Here is an 18945-nt window from a genome sequence, read left to right as displayed (position 1 = left end):
AGTATAGATAGAAAAATCTCCTGATAATTAGGTGGTGGTGTGTATTGTGCAGGAGATTATTGACCTAATGCTAGGAGCTGATCAAATTTCTAGGCAAGAAGGTCGACTTTATCTAAGCTTTGAGCTATTAGGTTCAGATCGGCCTTAGGACTAGAGTCTGTTTGCTTGATCTCAAAAATTTCTATCCATTTTTGGTGAGGGATTGATCTTTCGTAGGAGGATAATGAAGCATGATTGATTAAATTTTCACTCAAAGTTTCAAATAAAGTGTAGGCTTCATCCTCACTTTTACTCATGAATGCACCTCCACAAGATGCATCTACCATCTATCTTACTGGTCACCTAAAGCCTCATAAAAAGTTTGAACAATTTGCCACTTAGATAGACCATGGTGTGGGCACTTTCTAAGAAATTCCTTAAGTCTCTCCCATGATTCATGAATTTGTTCTCCTGGAAGCTGAGCAAATCCAGTGATGGCTCGCCTCATGGTGTTGGTTCGACCTATGGGATAGAATTTCTTAAGAAACTCGTGCTGTATTTCAGCCCAAGTTTGGATTGATCTTCCTATTGTGCCAAGCCAGTACTTGGCTTTGTCTTTAAGTGAGAAGAAAATAAGGTCAATCTAAGTGCATCATCAGTAAAATTTTGAATTTTCACCGTGGAACAAATTTTTAAGAACTCATCCAGATGCTTGTAAGGATCTTCATTAGTATTCCCATAGAAAGATGGGAGCATCTAGATTGTGGTCGACTTGATCTCATAGTGGCTTGTAGGGATATCAGGTAAGTGGATACAAGTCGATGGATTATAGGTGGAAGGAATAAAATACTTCTTCATCTGTCCAGGTGGTTCTCTAGGATCTCCAGCCATCTAATTTTCAGGTTTAATATGAATCAACCGTTCAATCTCAGGATTGGGTTCAACTAGGTCAGGATAGAGAGATCTTCTATCTTGCATATACCAGTGCAAACCCTAATGTATGATTCAAGTTTTATTTTTGTTTCATTTTTTTTTAAGAGAAAAATGAGAGAGAAGAAAGAAAGAGCCCTAGACCTAGATACGTAAGGTGGAAGAATTAGTTGTGGTTTAGTGTTAATTACAATCAAGTTAGCAAACAATTAAACCTAGACACCTATGGATTTTTTAGACCTAACAGTTGATGTAGAGTGGCTTAGCTTAAATATAAATTAGATTTATTCTCACTTCCTTCAACTAGCCAGGTAAGAGGTGGGATCGTGGGGGTCCCCCCGTTGCTTGCCTTAGACATCAATTGAATTGGCTAGGTAAGCTAACGAACCAATTAAATAACCACAAATCTACTTAGGCTGAGCCTTTATAATCTTTAGCCTTAGACACCAGTTTCAGGAGTGAGTCCAGACTTATTTTGCACTTGACTTGATCATAATACTCAGAACTAAACTCGATTAATACTAGGGGCCAATGTCTACTTGATTTTAGTTAGGCTAGGGTTAATATGGGATGCTGGTTGGTTATTTTTAGCCAAGAGAGGGTGATGAAATTTCCACTTATCTTGTTATGGGTGTTGTTCTTAAATTAATTTGAGATGAATATGCACAATCAATTTCAAACAAGGAGTTTTATGCAACTAAATTAGATGTATAAAACTAATAAAACTTAAAAGCTTACCTTGTCTCCAGTGATCACCAAAAATAAATCTATAATGATGAATGCTCCTAAAAATTAAGTTTCTATTCTTGTCATACAATTTTTATTAGGTTTATGTGGATGAATTTTAGGTTAATTAAAAATAATAATTAATACTAAAAAAAATAGTTAAGGCTAGGGTTAGGATTGACCTCACCAACTTGGAAGCTTTCTATCTCCTTTTTTTTTTAATTTTTGAATTTTTTCTGTAAAAAGATAAAAAAAGTTAGTAAGTAATAGTTACAAGAAAACTAAAGAAATCAAACATTAAAATTGGTACATTCCTCGACAATGGTGCCAAAAATTTGATACGATCGCGATGTTGTCGTTAGGACACCGTGATTATCAATCAAATTTTGACTTAAATAAAATTAAAAATATGTAAAAAGTAGTGAATCGGGTCGAATCCACAGAGAAGGCAAGATTTTAATTTGAAATCTTTGATTTTACAAAAAAAAATAAAATTTTAAAGAAAGTAATTTAAGTCGAAAAATAAAAATTAAAAGTGCAAAAAATAAATCGGATACTAAGATCTACTAACTAGATCCTAGCATCTACTTGCAATAAAAATAAATAATAAAAATTTAAAAAATATAAAAATAAATTGATACTAAGATCTACTAATTAGATCCTAGCATCTACGTGCAAAAAATAAAAGACGAGAATTTAAAGTGCAAAAAAATAAATTTTACATTAATTGAAATTGAAATTCAAGTACAAAAAATTTAAAAGAAATAATAAAATAAAATAAAAATAAAATTGTAACAAGGATCTGAAGTTGATCAGCCAAGCTTCATCGAAAAGATGGTTGATGATCTCTTTATTTTTCGTCGTACTCCATAGAGTGAACCGACTTCTCTCCTTCTTTTTCTTGGGTCCTAAAGCTATTTAATTTTTTTTAAAATTTTTTTTATATTTTTTACTCAATTTTTCTACTCACAAAGCTTATTCTCGGATCTTTTATTTATAAAAGAATTTTTCATAATTTTTTGGTAGGAAAAGAAATCCTAAAACCCTTAGAAATTATATTAATCCTCTTAGAAATATTTCTGGCTGTCGGATGGAGCTTGAACCGCCCAGATCTGATCAAAATCCATAGTTTTAATCTTTATCAAAGTCGGATCGAACCACAGCCATTCGATCGTGCCTGAGATTGGTTCTGGACCGTCGAATCGTGCTGATAATCTCTTATTCTCAGTCGGAAGCATTCTCAGCCGTTGGATCTCATGATGGATTCTTTTTCGGCCATCGATCGTGTAAAAAATCTTCTTATAAACCGGCAACGAACAGCAGCCGTTGGATCGATCTTCAGATTAAATCTCAGTCATTGAATGGCATAAAATAGCTTTCGTTGCCCGTAGACTGTGCCTGTGGACTGCGTAGCATTTTTGGTGGACCGCGCCCTGGCTTTGTGGATCGAGCGGCCGGTCCACCGTACACCGAAGGTTATTTTTTTTATTTTTTAGGGTATTTTAGCTCCATTTTTTCTCTGATTTTTACCTAAAAAATTGGAAAGAAATATGCATTAAATTCTTCAAAAATTTTTCTTCATTTTGATATTTAAATTACTCAATTAAATTAACCTCTATTTTTTTATAAATATATCTAATTTCATATTTTTTTCAAAATCACTTATTTTTTAAGAAAATTCAATAAATTCATGAAATTAAGATTTTTAAGAAAATATTAGTACCATAAATTACCAAAAATATCTATAATAAATATAAAAATATACCACTTATCAAAATCTTAATAACTCACTTGTCCTTTCTCCATGTCCACTAAATGGAGTCTTAGTCATTTTTTTCATAAGACAAGATTCATAAGTACTTAATGATTCACAATCATAAGGATCAAAGAACTCTTCTTTATATAACTTGTTAATCCTTGTCTCATTTATATGACCAAGTCGACAATGCCAAAGTAAAGTATTATTTAATTCTTCTTTTTTTCACTTTTTACTTTCATCAATATGAAAAATATTGTCATTAGATAAAATCAGAAGACCATTATTAATAATGCTATGATAAAAATTTTTATTAAAAAAAAAAATTGAGTAACTATTACTCTTTCCATTTATTTCATAACTTCATTATAATAGCAATGGTACAGAAATAATATTTTTAATAATCTTAGAAATATAATAACAGTTTTCTAGCTCTAAAATCTTTTTAGAAGGTAACTTTAACATATATATCTCCACAGCCTCTGCTTGGATGGACTCTCCTCCAGCATCGTAGAGCTCGAAATCATCCTTCTTCAGTACTCTAATATTCTGCAGCCCCTGCAACGATTTGCAGATATGAGAACCGTAGGCGGTGTCCAATACCCAAGAGCTGAATTGGAAGAACTTAATGACAAAATTGTATGTATCTCATACATACCTTTTGATGCGTCGCTTGCACCGGCCTTTACAGTTGTAAGATATAACTTGCAATTCTTTTTCCAGTGTCCTGCTTTGCCACAGAAAAAGCAGGTACTCTGTCCTAAGACTTTCTTCCCCTTCTTCTTCATCTTGCCACCCTTAGGATTCAGTGCTTTCTTTGAACCCTTAAAACCTGATTTCTTCTTAGAGATTTTATCCACAAAAAGAAGTAGAGCCTTTTCTTTCTTAATATGGCTCTCAGCTATCTTAAGCATATTCAACAGCTCAGGTAAGGAGGTATTCAGTTTGTCATGTGATAGTTCATGACAAACTGAGCGAATGACTCGAAGAGAGATTGCAGGACAAATCCTGACTTAATTCTCCATCCATTACAAAACCTAGTTGACCCAATCTAGTAATCAAATCAATGACCTTCAAGACATGGTCTTGTACGGATGATCGCTCAGTCATTCTAGCATGGAATAACTGCTTAGATATCTCATATCTAGCAGTCCTACTCTGTTTCTATACAACTCTTTAAGATTAAGAAGTATGGATTGAGTATCCATACTCTCATGCTGCCTCTGCAACTCATTGCTCATAGAGGCCAGTATGATGTACTTGACAGTCAAACTATCATTCTTCCATATCCTGTATGTGGATACCTCCTCTGTGGCATCATCCCCAACCTCTTGTGGTTCGGGATGTTAAGAATATATGAGAGCTTCTCCCGAGTGAGTACGATCTTTAAATTTCTCAATCAGTCCACATAATTAGGATCGGTCAACTTGTTGTAATCTAAAATTTCTCGTAATGATAGTGAAGATGCCATTTGTAGAATTTAATCTACAATAATTAAAGAATATTATATAAGCAAATAACTCATGTTGACTCAAACAATTAAATAAGATCTTTAGATTTAATTGTACCTCTCACTATTTTATCGAATATCATAACCCTCAACTATGATAAACGAGACATATTTCATATTTATCTTAGTGAGATTGAGACCCTAATTCCTCATAATAATCTTATGTTAACACAACAAACTCTTATGAGTTCATAGGTAGAAAACTCTTTCCAATTGCATCTCATGCAATTTTCAATATCATATCTTGGCTTCTAAGACATTATTAGCCTTGTGTTAACATAATAAGCTATAATATTTTAGTTAAGTTAGACCCTTCTTTCAATACAGTCATATTCTAATATAACTGCCCTTGTGTTAACACAACAAAGCAGTGCATTCAAAATTACCGTAAGCATCTTCTATGCACCAGGATTATGTTATATCAATCCTTGTGACAAGCCTTGTGTTAACACAACAAACTAGCCATAGTTCATGACGTAACATTAACCTAGCACGAAGGAAAGCCTTTAGTACTGTTTTCAACATTAGAGTTTTTCAATATCAAGATCGCTTAATCAAATTGGCCAGGTAAGGAAAGTGGGGGTCCCCTATTGCTTTTCTTAGACACTGTTGGTGCAAAAATCCGCCGGCATCGGAGAAGCTGGAGCTGGGATGACCGCGGCCGCCGTCGGGACCTGCAAAGAAAGTCTAAACCGGAGTTGGAGGTGCTCCGACAAGACCCTCCGACACTCAAGTCAGTTCTCTGCCTCAACAAGAATGGAGTGCTCGAATGAGAATTTTAGCAGAGTTTTGAGATAGAGATTAGAGCTTAGAGAATAACGTATCTGGGATCTTTTTTTTATAGGTGGAGGGCATAACAAATTGATAGCGACGTTTGTAACCACCTGGTAGTGGGCCGTTCAGGGTCATAAGGAGTTTATTGCGGAGAGTAGTGGCGTCAGGGGCTGCTCAGAGCTGCGTGGAGCTTGTCGCGGGGAGTGGAGTGGTGTCTGTTGTCGTGACTTGCCAGAGAGTGGTGGAGCCACGTGAAATCCGTTGCAAGGAGTGGAGCAGGGTGGCGGCTCTTGTCGTGGCTTGCCAGAGAGTGGTGGAGCCGCGTGGAATCTGTTGCAGGGAGTGGAGTAGGGTGGCGGCTCTTGTCGTGGCTTGTCAGAGAGTTCGGATCTGTCGGTCGAAGCTCGGTTAGGATGCCTGATGAAGCATAGCGGCTCTTCATATCGTCGTTCTGGGAGAGGTTCGGATGTTTCGAGGTCGCTGACGTTTCAGGCGAAAGTCATCTGCTGTAGGAGCTCGGACGAAAGCTTTCTGTTGGTGAAGTTCGATTTTATACGAAACCCGACAGTAGGTCGATCGGTAGTAGATTTTGGATGGCATTGGAGAGGGTCACCCACTGGGGGAGGGGTCTGGAGAGTTCTGAGGAAATTCGGTCGACGCTGTTGAAGTCCGGCTGACATTATTTGAGGTCGATGGCTGGGAAGGTACGGCAGACGTCGGGGGCGATTGGCTGTTGGGGGAGCCCCGACTGCTGGAACCCGTCTGTCGTAGAAGTTCATCCGACATCTATCCGCTACAGAAGTTCGGTCGGAGTCTGATTCCCGTAGAAGTCTGGATGGGGATCATTTATTGAAGAAGCTCAGCTGAAGCCCACCTGCAACAGGAGTCCGGAAGGGATTCGTTCACAATAGAAGCTCGGATAGAGGCTTACAGTAGAGATCCGATATGGACCGCTCATAGTAGAAATTCAGAGTAGATCGCTTGTAATAGAAGCTCGGAGTAGACCATTTGTAGTGGGAGTCTGGATGAAGTCTACCTGCAATAGGAATTCAGAGCAGAGGTCCGGCTCCCGTAGGAGCTCGGATGAAGTCAAAAAGGCAGTCGACCGTCGTAGAATATGGGTGGAGTCGGGTTGCTGTAGAAATCTGTCCTTGGGGAAGTTCGGCCGTGGATGAAGTCTGGGAAGTTTGGATTAGAATCTGTCATGGCTGGAAGAGATTCGGAAGAGGTTCGGAGAACGGTCGATCATTGTAGAAGGTCGGTAGATAGTGAAGCCTGGAGAGCATTTGAAGTAGTTCGGTGGACAACTGAAGAAGTTCATCGTTGGAGAAGTCTGGAAGGGCGTTATCATAGCTCAGACAGTTGGGGGAGTTTAGAAAAGCGTCGCACCAGGTCGGAAATTCGGTTGTCAGAGAAATTCGAAAAAGATGCCGCACAAAGTCGGAGGGATCTCGGGAGAGTTGGCCTCTTATGAACTTCGGCTGGGGGTATTTTATACCCAAACCAGTCTCCCTACTTCCGAGTTCGAGTTTCGAATGAAGAAAGTACAGAAAAATTTTCACAGACGAAGTTGCTCCCTCGATTTTCGTGCTTGGTGGTTGCCAGACATTTGACGTTCGGCATGCTGGTACCGGAGTCTTTTCGAAAAAGATTTCTTCTTTTATCGCAGACATGGATGCAAGCGTGGCTCGGAGGTTAGCCCAGGGTCTCAAGACCCACAAGAGAAAGGATGCCTCAACTTCGGGGTCGGTGAAGAAAGCCAGGACAGAGGGGACAAGCTCGATCGCGCCTGCTCCGACGCCCGTCGCTGTCGAAGTCCCCTCCGACGTCGAACCTGAAGTCCCCCGAACCCTTTCATAGAGCCCCCCGATCGAGGGTCCCATTGTGGAGGTTCGTCTCGAGGGGCACTTGGGGCCAAAGGGAGGAAGAGAAAGAAGACCCTAACCCGGAGGAGTCGCAGTCGCAGGGCTGCCGCCGAGGGGGTTGGCAGCTCCGAGGAAGACCTGGGGGAGAATCCCTTCAACAACAGGGACTTGATAAAGAGACTGGTCGAAGGGTGCTTCCTGCTCGAGGTCATCGAGAGGATCATCCTCGCTGATCCCAAGCTATGGGTCTGGGATTCTCTGGGATTATTCCTCGAAGTAGGCTAACTCATCTTTTTCCTCCCTCCTGCTTCTTCAACTTAGTCTTGAGCTCTCATATCGACTCCCCGACCTTTCTTGCAGATTGGGCATCAGCTCGTCGCAATGTCGAGGCGACGAAGATCGCTAAGAGGGAGGCAGCTCGGGCAGAAGAAGGTCGCCTAGCCGGGGCCGCCCGTCTTGAGGAGAAGATCGCCGAGGTCCTGAGCCTTCAGGAGGCACTGGAAAAGGAGGGACAAACCTCATCCGATTTGAGGACTATCTTGGAGGAGGAGAAGGGAAGGCCGAGGTTGAGGTCTCCGCATTGAGGGCGCAGGTTTTCGAGTGGAAGGAGCAGGCTTCCGAATTGAAGGAGCAGGTTTCCTAGCTGAAAGCATGGATTCCATCCCTGGTCTCGGAGGCAAGGGCTCGAGCAGTGGAGGAGTTCAAAGGCTCCTCCGAGATGGAAGATTTGAAGGTCCAGTTCAGTCAGGATGCCTTCATCAAGGGGTTCGAGCTCTGCCAAGAGAAGGTGGCTGGGAGGTTTCCCGAATTGGATCTCGGCTTCCTGAACGAGGCATCCGATGATGAAGCCGGACCATCTGAAGTCATCGCCGATCCTCTTCCAGCCGGGATCTCATCGACTGCTGTGGCCGCCGCTGACGATCTTTCGGGGATGCCGACCCCCTCTACTTCTACCCCAGAGGTCCGGAACCTCTAGTTTTGTATTTTTTCTTTGTGATGATTGTTCCTTCGTTCTCTTATACTTGAAGTTTATTTGATCAATGAAGCCAGATTTATCTTTACAGAGGATCCTCCCTCTCTTTTTTTTATATCCTTTTCCTTCTTTTTATCTTCTGGCATTAATTTGAGTCGTGGTGCTCTGGTCCTCCAACGACAGTGTCCTGCCGAAGCTCTTCCCCTGCCGGAGGGTATTCCTGGAAATCGATGATACGAGACCTTCAAAAGGAAGTTTGTCATTGACAAAGAAATCCAAGAGGCTGGAAGACGAACTTCGCCGGTTGAAGGAGAGCCATTCAGAGGTCACCACGGAGGCTACTCAGTTTTGGGACCTCCACAGAAAAAGTCTCATGGAATACGCCAAAAGGAAAGCCGACTTCATCACGGAGCTTGAGGAACTCTGAAAACGTGCCAGCGACCGATCGTGGACTCAGGCTTCCAAGATCAGCTCCCTTAAAGTTGAGCTGGTGGTCGCACGGGAGAAGATCGACCGACTGGAAGGGAGCTCATCCTGGCTCTTAGTCCGGACTGACCGCGATCAAGACTGGTCAAAGAGGTTCTCTGACCTTCAAAAATAGCTGCGGGATGCCGAGGCGACTTACGACACCCATCGAGTCAGCTGGAGCAGACAAGTAGAGGACTACCGAAGGAGGCTCCAGACGGCGACTGACGAAGTTGCCCGCCTTCAAAGGTGGTTGTCCGAGAGAGTCCAGCTTATCCCTGCACAAGGTTCTGATGAGATTTTTCCTTGAGGGGGACTATGGCGGAACTATCCGTAGCCCTTGGGCGGGAGGAAGCCGAAGTACGGTGGCTGAAAGTTCAGCTGGTCCACGAGCAACGGGCAGTTAAGGACACCGAGGCGGAGTCCGAGGTCTTGAGGGGAGGCTTCGAGAGTTAGAGGATGAACGTCGGTGATTCCACCGGATGTTCCAGGATATGCTGCTGAAAAAGATGGAGCTAGAAGAGGAAGTCGAAAATTTGAGACAATCCATAACGGGGGCTGGAACTGAGAGCTCGAAATCGGAAGAAACTGGGCTTCCTTAGAGCCTCTTTTCCTTTTCTTCTTCTTTATCTTTTTGTTTTTTGGCCTTTAAGGCTTTGTAATGAGTACTTCACCAATGAAATGGAAATGAAATTATCTGTTACCTTGTCTATTCTGGTATTAAATGGTTATTTACCAAACTCCATTTGTCTTATGTCTTATTCTGCATCGATGGAGTTCGTAATCCCTCACCAGTTCTTGCTTTGAGTCGTCGTTTGCTGAACTTCTTTTATCTTCCATCTTGTTCGTTGTCGATGTAGTTTGGAGGTTCCTGGTCGTTGCCGTGTCGATTTGTCTTTAGAGACCAGAGATTTTTGATAGGAGTTTTCTCTTCCATCGAGACAGGGTCCCTTGTGCTTTTGATGTAGTTCATTTTTTACCTATCGTCGGTGTAGTTCGTCGCTTTTTCTTTTCACTTCCCCTTTCTTCTGTGTTTGAGTGAGGGTCTTCCCTCTGCTCTTGATGGGATCGTGAGAGTGTAGAGGAGTCATGGGGGAAGCTTTCCTCCTTGTCGATCAATCGAATCTCTGCTTGCATCGGGATGAGGTCCTCCCCTTATTTCCGACAGCCAGTTTCAGCTCGTGTTAGGATGAGGTTCTCCTCCTGTTCCTAACAAGGCTGTGGGGCCACGTAAGGGCTGTTGTAAGGGACTCTCTCCCCATCCGATCTTTAAGAAATCGGGCCTTCAACTTTGCTCATGTTAGGACGAGGTTTCCCTCCTGTTCCTAACAAGGCTGTGGGGGCACATAAGGGCCGTTGTAAGGGCCTCTCCCCCCATTCGATCTTTAGAAAATCGACCTTCGACTTTGCTCATGTTAGGATGAGGTTCTCCTCCTGTTCCTAACAAGACTGTGGGGGCACATAAGGGCCATTGTAAGGGCCTCTCCCCCCATCGATCTTTAGAAAATCGGGCCTTCGACTTTGCTCATGTTAGGATGAGGTTCTCCTCTTATTCCTAACAAGGCTGTGGGGGCACATAAGGGCCGTTGTAAGGGCCTCTCCTCCCATCCGGTCATTAGGAAATCAGGCCTTTGACTTTGCTCATGTTAGGATGAGGTTCTCCTCCTGTTCCTAACAAGGCTGTGGGGGCACATAAGGACTGTTGTAAGGGCCTCTCCCCCCATCAGGTCTTTAGAAAACTAGGCCTTCGACTTTACTCATGTTAGGACGAGATTCTCCTCTTGTTCCTAACAAGGCTGTGAGGGCACATAAGGACCGTTGTAAGGGCCTCTCCTCCCATCCGATCTTTAGAAAACTGGACCTTCGACTTTGCTCATGTTAGGACGAGGTTCTCCTCCTGTTCCTAATGCACTTAATTTCGTTTGTATGGGGGAGTTATTTTCTGTCGTTATAAGCTCGTACCAAAAAAATACGTGAATATGAAAAGAATTCTCATTCAGGGCAAAGTTGTTGGTAATACATTCGTAGATTTTTTGAACCCTATAGCCGCAGAAGGTCTGCTCTCCGCCGGGGTCCCCCTGAGATGGAGTTGATAATCCCAATTGGAGGTCAATCTTCTGGCTGCTCCTCCCTCCTTGGCGGTTTCAGCTATGGCAGGGCCCTAGGCCGATCTTCTCTTCCTTCAGGTCGGCGTCGAATGAACCTGTCGAGCCGACCTCATCTGATGAGCTCCTCGATCTCATCTCGGAGCTGAATACATTCCTCCATATCGTGGCCGTGGTCACGATGATAGAGGCAGAATTTGTTTGGGTTGCGCTTTTCGGGGTGCGAGCGCATCCTCTCCGGCCTTGAGAGTTGCTGCCTAACCTCCACCAGTACTTGAGTTTTCGATGCATTGAGATGGGCGTAGCTGTGGAATCTTTCGGGAGGAGAGTCTCGTCGAACTTGACGGTTCGGGCTTCTTTGTTTACGAGTTCGGGGAGGAGTTCGGACGTGCCTATGTCTGGGAGGAGTTCGAGAATGTGGCCGAGCTTCACTCGGTCCTTTTTCGACTGCGGGCTTACTCGAGTCCCCCGCCTGTCGCTCTCTCGTGGTCTCCTCGTCCTTCATCTTGAAGGCTTCTTCTGCTCGGGCATATCCTTCGGCCCGAGCCAGCAAATCAGCAAAATCTCTGGGGTACTTCTTTTTCAGGGAGAACAGAAGGTCGTTCTTTTGAAGGCCGCCTTTTAGAGCAGCCATCACGATCGATTGGTCCAAGTTCCGGACCTCCAATGCAGCGATGTTGAAACGGTTGACGTAAACCCAGATGGACTCCCCCTCCCTCTGCTTGATGTTGATGAGGGACTCCGAACCCCTCCAGGGATGCCGGCTGCTAACAAAATGAGCCACAAACTGGTGGCTCATCTGATCAAAAGAAAAGATGATACTTGGCTTCAATGTCGAGTACCAGTTCCTTGCTTCTCCCTTCAGGGTGGATGGAAAAGCTCAGCACAGGATGGCATCCGACGTGCCATGGAGCAGCATCATTGTCCGAAAGGCCTCCAGGTGGTTGACTGAATCCGAGGTCCCATCGTAGCTTTCGAATTGAGGGAGCTTGAAGTTTGGCGGGATCGGTTCCTGCATGATCATTTGAGAGAAGGGAGGGTCAGTACAGATATCTTCACCATAAATGGAGGGAGCGTGGTGGAGTTCCTCGATCCGCCGGTTCATCTCCTGGAGCCTTCGATCCAGGAAGTCCTCTCGACTGTGGATCTCGAGGGTCTTCGGGCAGAATGGAGGTAGAGATCTTCCAGGAGTAGAATTGTGATTGGACTGAGGGCTCTCCACCCTCGAATTTGTCTTTCCGGGAAAGATGGGGCGACTGGCCCAAGTGGCCCGCCTAACCGCCAGATTTTGAAATTTCGACGATGTTCTCTCCAACCGCACCGACATCTGTGGCTGTTGTTGCTGTTGCATGGCCTGCACTGCTTCAGCGAGGCCTCTGACCTGCTGAACCAGTAGGTCGAATTGCTCCACATCGACCGCCGTTGTTGGAGGAGGAGGAGGAGCCCGGGAGACTGGAGGTGAGGTCGGAGCCTGAGATCTGACCATAGAGACCGTGGATCGCCTGGTGGATGCTCTGCGGGGAGGCATTGGGCGAAGATTTAGTAGAGGAAGGAGAAGAGGATGTCGGAGAAGATGACCGAAATCAGTCCCGTTAAGCACTTCTTTAAGAACAAGGGTACCGCGAAGACACAGGTCCTTCCTCTAGCGCCAATTCTGTTGGTGCAAAAATCCACCGGCGTCGGAGAAGCTGGAGCTGGGATGACCGCGGCCGCCATCGGGACCTATAAAGAAAGTCTAAATCAGAGTTGGGGGTGCTCCGGCAAGACCCTCCGACGCTCAAGTCAGTTCTCTGCCTTAATAAGAATGGAGTGCTCGAATGGGAATTTTAGCAGAGTTTTGAGATAGAGATTAGAGCTTAGAGAATAATGTATCTGGAGTCTCCTTTTTATAGGCGGAGGGCATAACAGATTGATAGCGACGTTTGTAACTACCTGGTAGTGGGTCGTTCAGGGTCATAAGGAGTTTGTTGCGGGGAGTAGTGGCGTCAGGGGCTGCTCAGAGCCGCGTGGAGCTTGTCGCGGGGAGTGGAGTGGTGTCTGTTGTCGTGACTTGCCAGAGAGTGGTAGAGCCACATGGAATCGTTGCAAAGAGTGGAGAAGGGTGGTGGCTCTTGTCGTGGCTTGCCAGAGAGTGGTGGAGCGTGTGGAATCCGTTGCAGGGAGTGGAGCAGGGTGATGGCTCTTGTCGTGGCTTTCAGAGAGTTCGGATCCATCGATCGAAGCTCGGCTAGGATGCCTGATGAAGCAGAGCGGCTCTTCACATCGTCATTCTGGGAGAGGTCTGGATGTTCCGAGGTCGCTGATGTTTCAGGCAAAGTCATCTACTGTAGGAGCTCGGATGAAAGCTTTCTATTGGTGAAGTCTGGTTTTATACGGAACCCGCAGTAGGTCGATCGGCAGTGGATTTTGGATGGCGTTGGAGAGGGTCACCCACTGGGGGGGGTCTGGAGAGTTCTGAGGAAATTCGATCGGCGCTGTTGAAGTCCAGCTGACAATATTTGAGGTCGATGGCTAGGGAGGTATGGCAGACGTCGGGGTGATTGGCTGTTGGGGGAGCCCCGGCTGCTGGAACCCGTCTGTCGTAGAAGTTCGTCCGACATCTATCTGCTACAGAAGTTGGTCGGAGTCTGATTCCCGTAGAAGTCGGATGGGGATCGTTTATTGAAGAAGCTCGGCTAAAGCCCGCCTGCAACAGGAGTCCGGAAGGGATTCGTTCACATTAGAAGCTCGGATAGAGGCTTACAGTAGAGATCCGACGTGGACCGCTCGTAGTAGAAATTCGGAGTAGATCGCTTGTAATAGAAGCTCGGAGTAGACCATTTGTAGCGGGAGTCCGGATGAAGTCTACCTGCAATAGAAATTCGGGGTAGAGGTCCGGCTCCCGTAGGAGCTCGGATGAAGTCAAAAAGGCGATCGACCGTCGTAGAAATATGGGTGGAGTCGGGTTGCTATAGAAATCTGTCCTTGGGGAAGTTCGGCCATGGACGAAGTCTGGAAAGTTCGGATTAGAATCTGTCATGGCTGGAAGAGATCTGGAAGAGGTCCAGAGAACGATCGATCATTGTAGAAGGTCGGTAGATAGTGAAGCCCGGAGAGCATTTGAAGCAGTTCAGTGGATGACTGAAGAAGTTCGTCGTTAGAGAAGTCTGGAAGGGCGTTATCATAGCTCAGACAGTTGGGGGAGTTTAGAAAAGCATCGCACCAGATTGAAAATTTGACTGCCGGAGAAATCCAAAAAGATGCCGCACAAAGTCGGAGGGATCTCGGGAGAGTTGGCCTCTTGTGAACTTCGGCTGGAGGTATTTTATACCCAACAGACATTAATAAATTGATCAGGTCAAACAACAGAACCAATTAAAGAACCACCTATAGTACTTTCCTAGACACCAATTGATCAAGAATTGGTTAACCCATAGTTGCATATTACTACCACTTATTAATTTTAATGAGAGTTTTTATTTGATCTCATGTACATTCTAACTATATAATGCCAATTTATGTATTAGCATTAAAATATTCTATATATGCAAGTGTAATATATGAACATTCATCATCCTAGGATAACCTTACAGCGTAACCCCGTTATGCTAGGACAACCTTATGTCAGGATGATGAAATGGTGAATCATATATGCATCATTTCATATCATCATATGAAAGCATAATAGAAGACATAAATTATTTTATAGTATAAATCATACTATGCATCACATAAACATTATGTATATATGATTGAACCAAACAAAGCCGGCTCTGATACCACTGTAGAGTTTCAAGATGGGCATGCACAGTGGAAGCATAATAAATATTAAAATTTAAATTAAAAAATTTAAATATAAAATTTTTATACAGCATCTTCTTGATGATTAACAATCATATATAACATAAATTTAAAACTAAATTCAAGCTATAAAAGAATATCTGCAGCGCTTAAACCAAATTCTGACAGAACCTCCACCAGGCACCCAATTGTTCACCCTCCAATGGTGATCCACATAGAGCTATGATCAGGACACCAACTCTTTGAGATGATTCTTTCTCCAAAATTCTCACTCTGAAATTTTTTTTGGATACCAGGACCTTAAGACCCTCTTCCTCTTCTCCTAGCCTTCCTATCCCTACCTTTCTTCTCTCCTTATCTTTCTTAATTCTCTTTCTAGACTCTTATCCTAAAATCGGACTTATCCTTACTATTTTTGGACTTGTCTTAACAAGAGAAGGAAGGACTAATTGGACAATAGGGAGAGCATGTTAGAAAGAAAGGAAGAATTAGAAATCTGAATAAATCCAATCCCCCGGCGCACCCCCCTTTAAATACTTAGCGATGGATTGCCTTCGAAAATTATTCGCACCCCTTCCACGTGCCATGTCGCATCCATCAAAAAATCTTACACCTCTTGATTAATTCTCGTACCCATCTAAAATATTTTGACACATGGCAATCATTGAAAAAAAATCCAAGAGATGCTTCGCATAGAAGGACTCTTCAAATATTTTTCTCGATGATTCTCTGATGCATCACACAGCTTCCATGGCATAATTTTTCTCCACCACCATCAGTGCAATTTTATCCATCCAATGGCCAAAAATGAAGGCATTAATATTAGAATGGTGTGGAAAAAATCTTAGATTAAGAAGTGGTGTGACAAATGGGTTAGAGTCCTTCACAAGTTGGACTCTTGGTTAGGCACATGGATTAGACTAATAGAATTTCCAACTTTAATGAATTTCCACATTTAAACCAAAAGGAATTTTAACTTTAAAAAAATTTATACTCAAAATTAATATAGAAATTATCCAAAAATTTATTTTATTATGTAACATTGGATAAGCTCAAGGATGAGGCATCCCATCTCATGGGACGTGAAAGCTGTTTCTGTGCACAAAAATTGTACCCACACACAAGAAAAATTTTTGACTCATGGAGACTTGGTTTTCTGACTCCAAATTTTTGATACATATAGCTAAGGGCTGACCCAACTCAAACTAAAAATTATTTAAATTAATTTAGCCTTAATTACCCCAATCTGGAATCAATTTTGAACCCGATTCGAAACAGGGAGCTAGTTTTTGCAACATGTGCTAGCATGTTAATTTTGCAAATATGATCTAATCCAATTAGACCCCTGATCATTTTTTTTGTATGTGATCTATTAGGTTCCATATCTAGTTAGCAATGGATCTAAGTGCAAGTCGATTTGATTTGATTAGAATTTAATCTAACCGATCTAGATCCAATCGAACTAACCCGATTTCAATAATTAGAACTCTTTCTAATTGGTGATTGAATTAAACTCTTTAATTCAATCAAATTTATAAGATAAGATTGATATCTAGTAATATATTATGTCTAGCTAAAAGATATAGAATTTTAATAAAAATATTAAAAATATCTTTCAGTGAAAAGTTACCGTGCAATTTGATCCTGCGATCTTCCTGCACCCAAATGTGACTCTGAATATGGAATGATGTCAAATCAATATCATACTCATATTTCTCTCAATCTTATATGATGATTCAATTAATAAAATATTATAAACTTTTCTAATTTTCATTCTCTTTGATCAAAAGTTCCTGAATCATAAATCGATCAGAGCAAGTACGATGCGATCTCCTTTTACCAGAGTGATTGATTCCATGTTGACCTACTCACAACCTTCATACACATTCTATCATATCCAGAATACTCCATACATGACTAAGCTATGAATGAGTATGAACCAAAAAATATGAATTATGCATACAAGGTTCTATGGTAGTCTCAGGTCAAAGGATTATATGCACAACTCTCACTATAAGAAAATATCTTTTGACGGGTAAGTAAATTCCATAAGATATTTCTTAAGTTAGATCAATTCAGTGAACTCATTCTCTAATGAGTACCCACTTTCTTATATTAGTGTCTCACACAAGTGGTATATAAGATCAGCTACCCTCTCCATCGAGCATACATAGGAAGTGCTAGTCTATTCGAAATATTGATCTCCTTCTTAATGCTCCTATGACTAGAATATTTTAAATCAGAATTTTTAAGATTTTAGATCTCATAGGTATGATCTCATCATAACTCTAAATCTATTATCCTAATTTATGAAGTTCATCATTATCATTACAAAAGTAAGATGCAGTATATGATGAAAAATATCTTTTATTATTTAAAGAGTCAATATATGAGTCTGGAATATTACAAGAAAAATCTATCAAAATAAAATTTTGATTGGCTTATAAGGCATATTCCTTTCAAACCTAAATCCATGTTGATGCTAAACTTAATTGAGAATTAAGTGTATAATCGATTAGATCTAGAATTATGAATTAAAGATCTAATATCATTCACATAAAACATGGGGGCATGGGTTAGCTCAAATCAGATCCTTGTAATTGGGTTAGACCTAAGGTTAGAATCAAAGAGTTAATAGACTAACTAGAAAAATTGATTAATTCTAACCAAATATTGCATTAGATTAAATCAAAATTTCTCTAGAACTAATACAATAGTTGTAGATGGTCAAGTTTATGTCTTTGATTAGACCAAATAGACTTTGATTGTGGCTCAGTGATTGAATCCGAATCATTAGGTTGGTCAAATCAAAATTAATTAATCAATTGGTGTCTAAAGTAAGTTTGACATTTCGACTGATGATTTTTAATTGAGAGTGGCTTACCTGGCCATTTCGATGGTGTCTAAGGCAAACTTAGTAGACCCTCCCACCGATCTTACTTATCTAACCAATTTGATGAATTATATCTTGATTAGATTGCTAAATGATTCGAGTTGACTCATGCCATTAAGGTTGATCAGTGTGACTAATCTAGATGGTATTTCAACTAGTATATCTTGATCCAATTCAATGACTTAGTGAAGTTAGTGGAAGGATTGTGGTTTACTAGTTGATCTCTTCTCATCTCTTCTCTAACTAATTTTTAAATCTTCTAAATTATTAGGTCCATAAAATGAGCTAGTTATGGGGATAACTAGATCATAGCCTCCCATTAAGGTGAATGATAATGGGTTCATTATTTCTGATTGACATTGCAAGCACCATCCGTCTGGTGTTCTCTCTGAATGATGGAATTATCATTCATCATATGATGACTGTTGTACTATCTGATGATGGTTGGATTGACTGAGCCATCCTCAGGTCTGATCATTTATTAGTTAGAAATACTGAATAGATTCATGTTAATGATTTGATCTAACTGAAACTTTCAATGGAGGCCCATCGCCTACTAAAATAAAATTTGAGATAAAATTAATTACTAAAAATTATTTAAAAAATAATTAGTTAAGAATCTATCCATAGATGCATATGGGTTGATCGAGCCATCTTCGAACTTGTATGCAGTCTGTGTGGATTCTAGTACCCACTAAAAAATTAAGGTAATTTCTCGGATTGAAGGTAGAGGCTACCAATTCGACTAAAATAGTGAAAGAACCTTTAGACTAAAGTTCAAGTCTTTAAGCTCAATCAATTCATAAACATAAAGGTTTATGTTTTCTTTTCAGTTATGGCTAGATGTATGTTGCTCTATTAATGTTTGACAGTAACTATTTATAGGACCCAACTTCGATAATTGGTATCGAAAGTTGCAAATAGTTTTAAAGTATGAATGGATCCTAAATATGATTATGGATCCAGCACCTGAAGTTCCTAATCCAACACATGTGATGCGATTAAAGACACTTATCAAAAGTGGCCACATGATCATATCACCGTGTGATGTTATTGAGAGCAGCAAAGAATTCAATTTAATTATAAATTCGATGATACTTAGTGGGAGAAAATTCTTCAAATATTGAAGGAGTTCTTTCGCACCTCTGAAGATGTATCTTCAGTGTGGCAATAATTCTTTGAGAAAGAA

At 41.7% G+C, this 18945-nt stretch overlaps 1 non-coding gene across 1 annotated transcript; it reads left to right on the top strand.

Annotated features, from left to right (window-relative positions):
- Window positions 1–383: 383 nt before the first annotated feature.
- On the top strand, window positions 384–490 carry LOC140851378 (small nucleolar RNA R71). Its single transcript, XR_012134131.1, has one exon. It is a non-coding gene; the product is annotated as a small nucleolar RNA R71 (small nucleolar RNA).
- Window positions 491–18945: the final 18455 nt, after the last annotated feature.

This window comes from Elaeis guineensis, chromosome 8 (assembly GCF_000442705.2).
Source record: "Elaeis guineensis isolate ETL-2024a chromosome 8, EG11, whole genome shotgun sequence".
Taxonomy (NCBI): Eukaryota; Viridiplantae; Streptophyta; class Magnoliopsida; order Arecales; family Arecaceae; genus Elaeis; species Elaeis guineensis.
This window is presented reverse-complemented; position numbering and strand designations above follow the sequence as displayed.